Here is a 15,980-nt window from a genome sequence, read left to right as displayed (position 1 = left end):
GTAATTTAGAAAAAGCAGCTTTACTGACTAAATTACATGATCTAGGACAGGGGTGCACAACCTGCGGCCGCAGAGACGAGTTTGTGAGGCCGTGAACATGTTTTTTACAATATATGTACTGGCGGCCATGACATAAATAAAACTCTTTTGCTAAATATTTTTATTTTTAAACTGCTCTTAACAGTTTTTGTGGTACTGAAAAGTGTATTACCAGCCTAGTAGCCATATGCATCAGACTTTATGTACACCTATTGTGTGCAAACGATGCGAACAAAACAGGTACCACAAGCTTCACAATACAGATTATGACATCATACACAGCTAGAAAATGATCTTGATGTTTTTGGGCGCCATTAGATGGTACATATATGATATAAACCAATTTCACTCAGTTTTTTTTTTCTTTTTTTGGCCATGAAGTTTGTCCATGCACTTTTGGCAACAAATCTTTGATGGATTTGGATGAAACTTTCACAGATGGTAGTTGTGCCATTTGATTTGTTTGACTTGATAGGCCCAGTATTTACCCCACTAGACCCCTAAATGGGTAAATTTTTAAACAATGTACGAATTGGATGAAATTTAGACAGTTTGTTCATTGTTCTACTTTAGGGCGTTGATTGTTGTGTTTTACCCTGTAGCCCCAATATTTACCCCACTAGCCCCCTAAAATGGGTAAAATTTTAAACAATGTCCGGTTTAAATGAAATTTGGACAGTTTGTTCATTGTTCTACTTTAGGGCGTCGATTGTTGTGTTTTACCCTGTAGCCCCAATATTTACCCCACTAACCCCCTAAAATGGGTAAAATTTTAAACAATGTCCGATTTGGATGAAATTTGGACAGTTTGTTCATTGTTCCTTTTTAGAGCGTCGATTGTTGTGTTTCACCCTGTAGTCCCAATATTTACCCAACTAGCTCCCGAAAAAGGGTAAAATTTTTAACAATGTCTGATTTGGGTGAATTTGGATAGCTTGTAGAGTTTGCAAAAATTATTTTAAACAATGTCCGATTTAGATGAAATTTGGACAGTTTGTTCATTGTTCCATTTTAGGGCGTTGACTGTTGTGTTTCACCCTGTAGTCCCAATATTTACCCCACTAGCTCCTGAAAAAGGGTAAAATTTTAAACAATCTCCGATTTGGATGAAATTTGGACAGTGTGTTCATTGTGCCTTTTTAAGGTGTTAATTGTTGTGTTTCACTCTGTAGCCCCAATATTTACTGCATTAGCCCCCTAAAATGGGTGAGATTTTTAAACTATGTCCGATTTGGATGATTTTTTGACAGTTTGTAGAATTTGGCATTTATAGCTGTCGATTATTGTGTTTTACCCTGCTGCCCTAATATTTACACTACCAACCCCCCAAAATGGGTGAATTTTTTAACAATATTTGAGTGAAATGACATTTTGACAGTTTGTATAATATGTCATTTTAGATGTCAGTGCTTCACGCTATTTATGCCAACAAACTTACAAAAATGTCTGAATTGCATGAGATTAGGACAGTTTGTGCTTTACATAACTTGTTTATTTAGGGAACACTACCAATCAGTGTGTTTGATTTTACAACACCCTTTCTTATGGTTATCTGTTTACAACTTTGCGGTATTGGGGACCCATGTGTTTCTGCCTGCAGAAACAAATCAAGGTTATAAAAGATGTTGGCTGATATGGGACCCAGTATATAATAAGCATAGGGATATATTACAGTTGCAAAATAGGTTGTAGTGTATTTGCTGTAGTAAAATGTGCTAAGCCACCCTTCTAGTTTTTTTCTAATTTTCAATCAAAAATTAAAGGTGCGCGTTATAGACGCGAATTGTAGTGGAAATGTGCTATTGCCACTGTGGTTCTATTAAATACGGGTGCATGCGCTCGTGCACGCACATACCAATGCGAGACAGTTTCATGAGCGCACACGCACATGCGACCGCTCAGCGTGCGTTGTATTTTCCCGCTTTGTTGAGAAAAAATGTTTTTGCGGTTTCAATGCAATGCAGTTCAATGCTAAAAAACAACCAATTGCACATGTCATGCACCAGTAATTACTGCTTACGCAAACAAACCACTTTGTCTTCTGCACATGCACCATTACAGTAAATGCACTGGCACGTAAAAGAGGACAAAAGGGCGAAGAGAATGTTTGTAAAATATTTTTTGTAATGTTAACAAAAATTTATTAGGACTATATCTGACTTCAATCTTGCGTAAATGCACTTATCGCTCACAGGTGTCGATAAGCATATTTTGATTATATTAAGCCCTACAAAAAACAAAACAAAATAGGAAGTTATCTATGCAAAAAAGCTAGGGAAAGGGCCTTTTAAATCCCTAGATATTTAGTGCGACTTATGTGCGAGTCAACTCTAAATTAAACTTTTTTAACACAAAACTAATGGTGCGACCTATACGGTGGCGCGACCTATCGGCGAGTATATTATACCGTATTCGTTTTTTTGACAAAACAATTCTACTTGCACGAACTTTAGAGCTGCTCAAAGCATTATCAGCCAATATGACGTCACAAACAGAATTAACCATTATCATCCCAAGTTGCCTTGAAAGTTATTTTGGGGCAACAATTTAAAGCAGTTTGTTGCATCACAGACAAAATAATATTATGATTATGTGCAAACAATACCCTTCGTTTGTTAAAAATAATGGGGTATTACTCGGTAGAGGAGAATCCTATACATTTAACATCAAATTACACTACGTTCACCAAAGTAAATGATACAAATACGCAGTTTGGGAAGCGCTATAGGAAGTATGAAAGCGAAACAAGTTCTAGGGAGAAGATCGTTACCGTTGTATTTAAAAAGTATAACCGGTCACCATACATAGTCTAATAAACAGAAGTTTCTCCGTGACAAAACCTTGCTCTTGAGATCACAAAAAGCACAAAAATGGCCAGTAAACACAATATATTCAAAGAGCAGCATGTTTAAGCTAATGCGCACCTTCAAAAACGAATAAAATGTACCTGTAAGATAAAGTTAGCTAAGTTTCACCGTTCTTGCAAGCTTACATATTTATACAATCAGTAATTTTGAAATAGCCCCCCCCCCCCCAACTTTTAAAACTGTCACCATCGCCCGCCCCAGTTGAAGAACCCTGATTTAAAGCTTTGGGGGCAAAAATAACGCTACGAAACGAAGTCAACGAGTAAATCCTCTTATCGACCAACTTTGGGTCGCAACTATAGGATGAGAAACACTGCCTTAGTGCAACATTCCAGTGTTTGATATTTATTAAGTTATCATGCGCACTTTCAGTAAAGGTTTCACACCTAAGACACAGTTACCAGGTTGCACTCTTGTTGCCGAATTAGGCTACTTTTGACATTGAGTTGCTGTCAATTTTCATGAGTTACGTGTTGCGCCTATTGAGTTACATGTAGTGGATGACATTTTCTACTGTACGACGAGTGAATGATATCATTATTATTGTGATATTAAAAACATTACAAGTTCAACTTTGACAAAAGAACTAATGACTGCCTAGAGCAGTGGTTCTTAACCTTTTTGGTGCGGTTTCCCATTAAAGTAAATCACCAAGTTCAAATTTCCCCCTCTGATATTTTTATAATAATATTTTGTGCCAAACATTAACAAAAAAATATTCTTTAATCGAAATAATTTTGTGAAGCGATTTGGTCGGGACCTTATAGGTATACTGCGATTTTATTTAGTTTGATTAGTGATGTCTTGAGAAAGTAATATCATGTGGAATTTTGAAAAATCTCAGGTGCTTGCATTAGTCATTTATTGCATCACAATCAACAGATCAAATGCATTTATTCGCGAACAATAACAAAGTCATTGATACTTTTAGTAATGTATGTGACGTAACAAACGATGTTTGGATTTTAATGTGCTTTGCAAAACTAGATGTAGTTAATCTTACATGTTGTTGCGGAAAATATTGTATTAAATTAACTTTCAATGGTTAGTTTCAACCCACGGGCCCGAGTTTGGTGACTTCTGATTCACATAATTTCCCTCTAAAACCATTAAATTTCCCACCGGTTAAGAACCACTGGCCTAGAGCAGGGGTGCACAACCTTTTTGGAAAGACGGCCGCATCGCAGATCTTTATTTCACCAACGGCCGCCAATTACCTGCTTGTTTTTGTTTTTAAATTTATTATGTGAAAATAGGGCTTGTCCCACATACATAAACCATCTAATGGCGTCCAAAAAGCCCTGAACTTGATCCACAGATTGAGCTAAACAGTCTGATGACCAGTCTGAGCTGTTTATGACGTCATAATCTATATTGTGACGCAAGAGGTGACTGTTTATTTGCATTGTTTGCATACAATAGGCGTATATAAAGTGTGATGCACGGGGTTTCTAGGCTGGTAATGTCTTTTTCAGTCTTACAAAATCTATTTAGTGCAGTTTGAAAGTCAAAATATTTAGCAAAAGAGTTGTTTTTACGTCACGGCCGCCAGTGCATATATTTTAATAAACATGTTCACGGCCGCACAAAATCGTCTATTCAGCCGCATGCGGGCGTACGGCCGCAGGTTGTGCATCCCTGGCCTAGAGCATTGCAGATTTAACAGCCAGCTGAGCAAAAGAATGCTTTTAGTCCATGCAATGCAGCATTCATTTTCAAACAAAGGAATTTAATAAACGCCTTCGTTGTTACCACGTAATAAGAATTGTCTCTTGGCAGAAATCATTGTTTTAAAGGTCATTTTACTTTGTTATTAATGCAAAACATGTTTGTTTTAAAGTAGAAATTACCAAATTAAAAAACAGCATGAAAAGTGGGTAAACAGAGTGTGTTTAATACAGTGTTAAAAACAGCTCAAATTAAATTTAAGGCCTGAAAATTAAATCTGAAATGGAGAAACCTGAATAATTGTCACACAAACAAATGAAAGCAGTGAAAAGAAAAATTGAAAATTGTTTTTCAGGTATTTGTAAAATTGGGCTACTTTTGATTGGTAAAGTTGCACTTTTCCACAATTTGACCTGGCAACACTGCTAAGACGTGATTCAAACTAGATAAATAGGGTGCGATTTCGAATATTTCAAGAAAAATGTTGTTGATCAACATAAAGATAAAAAAATAAACTTAACTTTTTCGAAAGATAAATGGTCTTAAAATTGTCGTTGTCAGCTTGACTGAGGCATGACCACAGGTCACTGAAGGTCAACTTGTAGGTAATACAAACACAGTTAAGAACGATTTTTTGGCATAACATAGCTTCCTTATTTTTGACAAATAAATTCTAGTTTCAACACTCAAGTCATGTATAATTTCAAAAAATGGTATTGTTGAACACTAAGGACTGTGTGCTATTGAAAACCATGTCAAATGGTCTGTTGGCTTACAGGTTACTACAGGTCAATGGTACTCGTTTTGCAAACTAAGTTAAGTGAAACACATTTCGTTATGTATACCTTTGTAGCAAACTGCTTTTTAATTTATAGTCTCTGTAATACAACTGTTAAGGCTTCCTACAAAAATTTGTGTTAAAAACTAACCTCGGATGACAGATTAAATTAAAAGATTTTTTTTATTCGTTTTTAACTGTTTTTGTAATTACATGACATTAATGATGCAAAAAGAATATGGACAAAACTTTTTTAAAGTTGAGTTAATGCTTTCTAATAATTTGTTCGTACAAATCTAAAAATAATCGTAACATTTCTTTACTGTATATCCGCACGTGTGTGTTTGTCCGTACAAATCTAAAAATAATCGCAACATTTCTTTACCGTATATCCGTATAACCCATTTGTTTTTGTTTGCAAAAACAATCATATTTGTAGATCAAATGATGAGTATAGTAAATTGGTAAATGGGACATAGAATATTGTCACGGTTTGCCTGCCTTGCATACACGTGAGAGTTCGGACACCTTACTTCTTAACTTGTTCTGTTGTATTTTATATCAAGCCACACGCAGTTAAAACACGTGGTGTTTTTCAACAACTCAATAATAGAATGAATATCCCGTATGTGACCAGCATCACACCACATTTCGACACAATCGGCTGCGTGACGTAACAACGGTATGACGTACAACGAAAGGAAAAAGGCAGAACATTACTGTAAGGCAGAACATTACATTACTGGCACTGTTGAATATGTGACATCACCCCCTCTTTTAGGAAAAAATTTCAATTTTCGACAAACACAATAACATAATTCAACGACTTTGTCACATAAACATTTAAACATCAGGCAATCTACTCAAAAAGTCAGCACCAACATTGTCGCGGCCTTTTATGCTTTCAAACACAATACGATAGTTTTGCAAAAACATGGCCCACCGCATCACTCTGGAATTCAAAAATTTGGCGGAGTCAATATACACCAATGGTTGATGGTCGATTTGTAACTTAAATTCAACACCATATAAGTACAATTCGAACTTGCGAATCGCCCACACAATCGCTAAACACTCGCGTTCAATAGTGGAATAATTTCGTTCCAGCGCGCTCAATTTGCGACTGGCATAACGAACAGGGAACAACTTGTCGCCGTGCTTCTGTAATAGAACGCACCCAATGCCGATGTCTGAAGCATCCGTACGCAAGACAAACTCCTTGTGCATGTCAGGCAGAAGCAGAATTGGAGCTTTCGACAAACTCTCTTCGAGTGCTTTAAAATGTTTAAATGATTCTTCTTGAGCAACACCCCAGCGGACGTTATTCTTTTCGCCCTTTTTTGTTAGCTCTGTCAATGGCGCTGCAATTGTGGCATAATTCTGAACGAAGTCGCGGTAATACCCGGTTAAGCCCAAGAAGGAACGCACCTCAGTCTTGTTGACTGGTCTGGGTGCTCTCTGTATCTTCACCATGTTATCGTCGCTCATTCCCAGTTCATTGAATTTAACAGAATGTCCCAAAAAACTCACGTCTGTCGAAGCGATCAAACACTTGGAAGGCTTTGCTGTTACCCCCGCATGACGGAACCTTTCCAAAACAGCTCGAAGTGTGGACAAATGCTCATCCCACGTCTTTGTGTGCACTATGACGTCATCAATATAGCTTTCCACCTGTTCCAACCCATGGAGCAATTTCCGCATAGCTCTCACGAATGTTGCGGATGAATTCATCATCCCGAAAGGCATCTTTGCAAACTCGTAGGTGCCCCCATGTGTCACAAACGCAGACTTATGCAGCAACCGGTACTTGCAAATATCCCTTAGCCAGATCAATAGTAGTGAAATACTTGTCTCCACTCAATTTCCCAAAAATCTCATCTGCAGTTGTCATCGGCTCTGGGTCGAATAACGTGATCTTGTTTAATTTTCTGTATTCGACACAGACCCGATTCGTGCCGTCCTTCTTGCGAACCACAACCACCGGTGAAGCGTACGTCGATTGTGATGGTCGAATGATACCGAGCGAAAGCATATCCTCTAAATCACTGTTTAGCTCGTCACGCAACTTGTAAGGTACTGGGTACGGCTTCGAACGTACAGGCTGGTTGCTTGTCAAATCTATCCTATGTTCCACCAAGTTTAAATTTCCTGGAACGTCATAAAACACTTCTTTGAACTCCTCAACCAAGGACTTCACTTCTTCTTTCTGGTATTTCTCCAGTGATTCACCATATTTTACGTCCCTCACGTTTTCGTTGGCCGAAGTACAAACACACTCGATCAAGCTGGATTCGTCCTCCCAACCCGAATCACCAACTTCGCCAACAGCACTGACGACCATGCCTTGGCCAAATTCCTTACTCCTGTCAAAATATTTCTTCAGTAGGTTAGCATGCAGCACCTTTTCTTCGTTTCCGATCTCAAGTTTGTAGTCATTGACTCCACATTGCTTGAGAACCTTGAATGGCCCCTTCCACTGCATCAGTAATTTGTTACTGTCATTCGGCAACAGAACAATCACCAAGTCACCAGGGGAAAAAGTACGTCGCTTCGCTTTTCTGTCGAAGTACTTCTTATAACGGTTCTGTGACTTTTCCAATTCTTCCTTTACTATCATAAAAGCTTGCTCCATCCTTTTACGAAGTTCAAAAACATATCTGTAGCTGGTCAACACATCTTCATCCGTATCTGGATTCGACCACATTTCGCGTAGCACGTACATTGGGCCCCTTACAGTTCTCCCATACAATAATTCGAATAGGGCGAAGCCGGTTGATTCCTGAGGCACCTCGCGATATGCAAATAGCACAGCACAGCATCAATGTAACGGTGCCACTGCGTTGGTTTGTCGCTGCACAGTCGTTTTAACATTTTCTTTAGTTACCCATTAAATTTCTCCGTAAGTCCATTACATTGTGGATGGTATGGTGTCGTGCTCAAGTGCTTTATTTTCAGCAGGCGCTCTATTTCTTTCATGCAGTCAGACACAAACTGTGTGCCGAGATCACTTAAAATTTCCTCGGGCATACCGATTCGGCTGTAAATGCTGACCAACGCTTCTACAACAGCTTCAGTTGTAATCGATTTTAAGGGCACTGCCTCGGGGTATCTCGTAGCGTAGTCAACTGGCGTTAATATGTAGCTGTGACCAGATTCACTTGCCGGCTTTATTGGCCCAACCAGATCCACCGCAACCCGCTTAAAGGGGACGTCAATCACTGGCATGCTCTGTAAAGGCACTTTCGACACTGTACCTTTGCCTGCTGTCCTTTGGCACACATCACAGGATCGGCAAAACCTTTTAACATCTTCTCTAAGTCCTGGCCAGAAAAAGTTGCTCATGATTTTGTCAGCAGTTTTGTTGACGCCCAAATGACCACCCATGATTGAGTCGTGAGCAATTTCCAACGTTTTCAATCGCAATTTAGTCGGCACGACCAGCTGTCGAATCCACTTTCCGTTCCGCATTTTCGGGTGACTGAAAAATCTATACAATAACCCGTCTTCTTCGCAGAAGTACGACTTATAATCCCCCTTTTGACGAATCTCCTTCATTTCCCAAATCTTCACCAACGTAGTGTCGCTCCTTTGATGTTTTCTGAAGTCTGCTACATTCAAAGCTGACCACTCTGTTTCTTTGGCAATTTTTAAAGGTTTCAGATCTCTGTTGATTCTCCCCTGGGCACGAGTCGTCACAGCCGACACCTCAACACTTAAATCTATAGGGTTGTCAGGACCACGCGCGCCATCCACGTTGCCGATCACCAAATCGTGGATTGCATTCTCAAGACATAGTGCTTCGACATATCCAGACAAGTAAGGCGTCTTCACTTTAATCTTTGCAATCGGAGCTTCAAGTACAGTACCATCTAAAAGCTTCACATAACCCACCTCTTCAGTAAGGTCTGCGTCGCTCACAAACTTCCGCTTGACAACAATTCCCGTGCAGCCAGTATCACGTAGGGTGTCAACCACGAATGAGCCTACATATCCTTTTTTCACCGGCAACCTTTTTGCCTCTGGTGTACGGTCGCACTTATTACTCAATGTGGAACGTTGACTTTTGATAGATGCCGCCGCTGCTGACTGCCCCGAACCTTGAGTCTTGGGCAACGTCACTCTTGCCCTGCAATCTTTCGCTAGATGCCCTGTCCGGTTACAGATGAAACATCTACGAACGTTATTTGGCGGTCCCTGCAGGCGACACTCTTTTGCCTGGTGACCTGTCTTCTTACACTTAAAACACACGCCTTCTCGATTTTCTTCCTTGGCAGGTTTTTTCCTTTCTTCTAAAGTCGCCAAAGTCACTTCATGTGCATTTAAGAAATGATCAGCAATTGCCGAAAGACCAGTGATGTCTTTGGGAGCATTCTCTTTCAAATGCACAGCCAGACTGCTTGGGCAAGACTTTATAAATTGTTCCTTGACGAACAGATCACGCACTCCATTCCAGGAAGTGCCACACCCTGCCATATCAATCCACTTCCCCAGGTAATTCTGCAAGCGTACTATGAATTGCTCAGAGCTCTCTTCTGCTTGAGGGCGTGCTTCGCGAAACTTCAGGTGATACCCTTCTTCTGTTAGGTCGTATGTATTAAGCAAAGCTTGCTTCAACATATCATAATTATTCGCTGACTCGTCGGACAATCGCGAATATACATCAAGGGCTCGACCAGTCAGCAACGCACTTAATGAAGTTGCCCAGTCGGCCTTATCCCATTTACTCACGGCAGCAAATCGCTCAAACCGAAGCAGGTAGCTGTCTATTTCATCCTTGCCGTCAACAAACGTCGGCAACTTCGGTGACTTTGCTTGCACAACAGGGTTTGCCACACTCGCAGCAGAAATCTCTGCCAGATGAATCTACATCTTCTTGAGCTCTAGCTGGTGCGCCCTTTCTGCTGCTTGGGCTTCCAGTTGGTGCGCCCTTTCTGCCGCTTGAGATTCCAGTTGTCTCGCTTTCTCATCTGCTTTGAGCTTTCTTTCCTCTGCTCTTCTGCCGCTCATCTCTTTCCAAACTCTGTTGTTCGTTTACGAATTCCTTCAGTTTTTCGCCTTCTAGGCCTAACTGCTGTCCAGCTGCAATTAATCGGTCAATGGAAGACATAGCCTGATATAAGCACTAACAAGTTCTGTTTGAAGTAAAAGATATTTCCCGGACGAGCCCCCAGTTGTCACGGTTTGCCTGCCTTGCATACACGTGAGAGTTCGGACACCTTACTTCTTAACTTGTTCTGTTGTATTTTATATCAAGCCACACGCAGTTAAAACACGTGGTGTTTTTCAACAACTCAATAATAGAATGAATATCCCGTATGTGACCAGCATCACACCACATTTCGACACAATCGGCTGCGTGACGTAACAACGGTATGACATACAACGAAAGGAAAAAGGCAGAACATTACTGTAAAGCAGAACATTACATTACTGGCACTGTTGAATATGTGGCAAATATATAAAATTGAAGTATATTAGAAAGCCACCTTTTTAGTTTTAGCAAAATATTGATTGCCATGCTTCACATTACAGCTCCAAACCTAATGATGGTTACCCTAGAATTTGCACTATTTGCAACTCTTCTTGGTTGGGGTTTCTGCATGCACCAACAAACAACGGTTAGAAAAATGTTGGCTTCTATGGGATCTATTATAAATATATTAACGTTTCAAAGTTGATTATAGTTTATGTGCAATAGCAATATATGCTAAGCTACCCTTCTAGTTTAAGTTATATTTCAGTTTTTTTTCATCATTGCATCCCATGAAAGTCTAGTAGTGTGCAGGGTAAACATGGCAGTGTCTTACATTATCATTTTAAATGCTTTCCATACTTTTGTGCATGCAAGTAGTCTTTTTCAGACATGAACGACTTGTTCAACTGCAAGAAGTTGTCTTCATGAATTTTTCAATGAATTTGTGAAATCATAAGGATACACACCTTTTCTTGTAAGCAAGACTCTATGTTGTTGTTTTTGTTTTTTCCATCATTAAGAAATCATGTCCAGAGGTTTTTTAATTTTTTACCAGTTCGTCCATGACCCATGTTTTGTGAATTTGATGGAATCAATAAATCTTAAGCTGCAAATTATTTTTGTATCTCTAATTACATTCACAACAATTTCCTTCGTGAATGAAATACACCTTTTTTCTCTAATGAACAAATGTGCATCAAAACGAGGCAAATTGTGTTAACTTTGGGAATTCAAGTTGCATTCATTGTGTGTGGCTCCTCTAAATTTTCCACTAAGATGGCAGTGGTCTCTTACTTTTGAATCACTAATCGTTTTTTCATAAATGTGCCAATCTGTTGTATTTTCAAAAGTTTCTTAGTTAACATCATTTCTTCTCGTGTTTTAAACTTGTTATAAATTCTGTAAACTTTAGATTCAACATCATCAGAATTTTTTTAAGTGATGTCTTTATCTACTATTTGTTTTGAATAAATTACACTGGGCAACAAAAAAATATTTTTTTACTGGTGTTTGTAATGTTTCAACTGATTTTGACTAATTCTACTGCCCTGATTTCGAAAATGCAATCGGTTTATGTGTATCATGTCTAGTTTTCCTGTTATGGTACATCCACGTTTGAAAAACAATCTATATGTGTACACTATAGTGAAACTTGTTTTGAGTATTTTATTTGGAACTGACGTTATTGCAAGAACAAAATTTCGAATTTAATTTTAAATGTAACAGGTGGACACTCCTAACAAACCAAATTCAACACAAAAAAACAAAAATTTTTTTCAAATTTGTAAGTTGTCAGGTATATCAGGTATAGGCCTACACATGTACTTTGGTAACTTTCGGAAGTGAGTGGCAGCAATATCGTCCCATTTAATTGACCAACAGCAGTTAGCCAGGACCACATTATTCCCTCTTCCCTGACATGTTTCGTTTTACTGATATCCTGTTGGAACCTTTCAGCTTAATTCTCATCTTTATATCCCCTACGTTTTAAGGGAAGTGTAGCTTTATACTCATTTTTGTACCGAATTTTTCAGAACGCTTAATAACTTAGTTATGTACTGTTTCTAATCAGTCCCTTTCTACTGTTTTTGTCCATTACTGCAATATTCCAGTCAACATTAGGTAAGTGGAGCCCATTGCTTGTCCTAAACCCCTAAAGCCACATCGAAGTGTGGAAGATATGCACATTTGATACAGATCTTTTTGTCTTTTTAGTTGTGTTGTATAGGTATTTACCAGTAATGTAGCATAAAACATCTTGGTAATTCATGCAACACCTTATAGATGACCTAGCCACTATTAATTTTAGTTTTACCACCTTGCTTTACTAGTTTGAAAATCACTCCATAAAACACGTATAGTTTAAAGTTACCGCTAGCCTGCACCAACCATTTTTAGACAGAGCATAAGCATAGAATGCATATTCATGCTATGAAACTGACTGCACTGCAGGAAATTGATGTGTATGATGTAACAAAACTTTAACAAACACATAAAAGTGTGATTTTAAAGTCATTGAATCAATATGTCATAAATTTTGATTTTGTAAATAACTTAAAAAGTTGATCTGATTGAAGAAAACCGTAACGATTTGTGAAATCAGCACCCCAAAATTAGTCAATATCAGTTTTAACATTAAAGACACCAAAAATTGTGTTGGCCAGTGTTATTGGTTAAATATTTTTTATCAAAATCCTGCAGATATAAAGCAATATCCAAATATGTGTGTTTTTCTGAATGTTCGAAATTCCGCATGATTTGCACAATCTTTTTCGTGTTTTTTTCTAATTTTTCTTAAAAAATTCAAACTTTACTCTCAATACTCCAATATCTGCTACTAATTTATTTGAATGAAACATGTCGATTTAAGTTTCTGGGTTTAATATTCAAATTTATCAATTTGTTTTCAGCGGGAGAACTGATTTTAAGTGATATCTCCATTAAGGAACATTTCTGTTCTGGGTTGGTTGCATTGGCAGCAGCAACTACATTTTGTCTTGACAAAATCAAGAAAATAAAACCCGACATTAATGAACAGATTGAAAGCAAAAGAATACCATACAAAAAATACAACTGCACTTCACCATTATTAAACAAGTGTGACACTTTTATTTGCAGCATTTATCTTGGTTTCTCTCTGAATTAAGCATTAGTTTAACAGCAACTTGAATTTGCACTGTTCTTACTCTTCCTACTGTTACTGGTTGTTTTGTTGCAAGTGATCTGGCAGTTGCATCAAAAATTACAAACCAAAGACTAACAGAAAAAATAAACACTCAAAAATGAAACAAAATGCAATACCAATCTTGATGTTGTTTTAAAATCGATGATGGATTCTGTCCTTTAGAATGAAGAATTCAACATGGGTCTTGTAGAGCAAGGGTCACCAAACTAGGGACTGCGGGCCGGATCCGGCCCACAACAATGATAAAAATCTGATAAAAAAACGATGATAAAAATCTTACAGATATCTCAGCAACATTAACATGTGCACAAGTTGGCCGAACTATTTCAGAAACTGGATGTTGTATTGATGTTCTGGGTGTTTGAGGCCCTGGTGATGGTATGTGTGTTGGGCCCTGTGATTATGGTAGAAACGGTGTTGTAAGATGCACACAAAATCAAATTCAGTATAAAAAGAAAAGAGATGCTTTGTACAAACTGTTGATTGAAACAAGGAAAATAATGCAACAAAATGATTTAGCACAATGAGTGTAAGAAATAGAATCTTTAAAAAGTGTTAAAACCAGTGAAAACTGCACAAGAAGAAATTACAACACTTTTAAAACTACCACCAGAAATTGAAGCTCAAGAAGTTTTAACCATGCAAATTGGATCAAGTGCAACAAAATACCCTTCACAACTTATCAACAAAGACGTTGCTGTTTGGTCATTTGGTATAATATTTAACGAAAGTGAAAAAATACCCACTTGATGTCACCACCATAAATTTAATGACAATGATATCATTGCTGGACACAAATTTGACGAACTTAAAGGCTTTGGTCACTTTTAACTTTAAAGGAGCCAACAAATTACATTGACAAGGATGAAGAAAATTTGTAATGAAGCCATTGATCGAACAAACTTGGTCCAAGGTGATCAGTGCCTATTTGCAAAACAATGTGACAGAAACTAAAGGCTAAAGCATGGAAAGGGATATCGGTGTTCGGACGTGTAAAGCAGTAGACTCCGAGTATTGGTAGTACTTGTAATCCGAGTTCTGCTTTTACTTTTCGCTCGAATTAGTCGTTATAATAGATACAGCAAACATATTTTTTGCATTGTTTATCATATTATACGTGAAAGGTTGTGGAAAATTTAAAGAGATTAAAAGGGGTCGCGATCAAAAAAGTTTGGGAAGCCCTGATCTAAATCATTAGTATGGTTCAAAAACAATAAAAACACTAAGATCAAACTAGAAGAAAAAACAAACAAACAAACTGATTTTACTAATTTGTCAGTGTAATGTTACTGGTGTAATGTTAAACAAAATACTAGCTATTTATGGGTCCCTTTCCTGAAGGGGACACATATTGTTTTTGTCTATATTTTTTTTTCTTTTTTCCCGTCTAACGCAGATTTGTTCCCACGTTTTGGTCAAGAAAGAAGGGTTCAAACGTTTTCAAATTTACACACATTATAGATATTGGTCTAAAGATGGTCCATATGAATTTTGATCTCGTTTGATTCCTCGGTTCACCCACAGCCCCCTGAAACGTGAATTTTTTAAAACAGCTATACTTGCTAAAGCAGATGATTCTGGACTTTCATACTTTTTTGATTGCTGCATTGCAGCATATTTTAAAGTATTTTGTAACTTGAAATTATATATATACATTTTCACCCCTTTACCCCCAAATATTTGTTTGTTTGTTTACATGTTAATGACATCAGAAATACAAGACTTAATCGCTGAAATTTTAAACAGCTGTGGATAGGGTGCTCCTTGTTGGCTGTTAACAATTTCAGTGCAATCAGCTCAGTAATTACTTATACAGCCCCAAATATGTTTATACATGCTGTCTTTTGTCAAATTTGTGCTCGCTCAGTGCACAGCTGATGCAATGGGAGTGATTGACGATAGTGGTGCATAGAAAAATGCCTCTGCTTCACGCATGAACGCAGTCTTCGCTGGACCATTTTCTCACTGGTTGGAATTAAGATGTTGCGATGATAGTTATATTGCGCTGTAAACGTTAATGTAAGTCAACTGATTCGTGTTTCGAAACGCAGAGCGACAACACAGTACGATTTGTTACACCTGTGTAACATGACTTCACAAACTGAAAGCGTTAATAAAACTGTTTCAGAACAGGTTTTGGACATAAAAAGCCCAGCTAAGCTATCATATTGTTGGTATGTACAAACTTAACGGCGCCAGGGAATGTGCGGATTTAAAATCATAATTCAACAAACAAAGGGCTATTAAGGAAAAAAATGTTGAAACTTTGTTAAATGTTTCTGGCTGATTTTGTGACTGATACAAAACAACAGTTTATAAATATTTCTTTAATACGACAAATGTCATCTGTGCAATTCAAATTCTTACCCAGCATATGCATGCGCCATTCATCCTGTTACGATTTCAAAATATATGTGTGTGTGGGGACCCATTGGTTTTTGCTAGCAAAAACAATTATGTTATAGCAGG

General features: G+C 37.9%; 1 protein-coding gene across 4 annotated transcripts in view; it reads left to right on the top strand.

The window, feature by feature from the left end:
* LOC145237525 (uncharacterized) overlaps window positions 1-15,980 on the top strand; it is an 84,707-nt gene that overhangs the window by 16,846 nt on the left and 51,881 nt on the right. The window lies entirely within an intron of this gene.

The sequence above is a fragment of the Phallusia mammillata genome, chromosome 7, assembly GCF_965637545.1.
Source record: "Phallusia mammillata chromosome 7, kaPhaMamm4.hap1.1, whole genome shotgun sequence".
In the NCBI taxonomy this organism is placed as follows: domain Eukaryota; kingdom Metazoa; phylum Chordata; class Ascidiacea; order Phlebobranchia; family Ascidiidae; genus Phallusia; species Phallusia mammillata.
The sequence above is the reverse complement of the archived record's forward strand: the minus strand, read 5'-3'. Positions and strand labels throughout refer to the sequence as shown.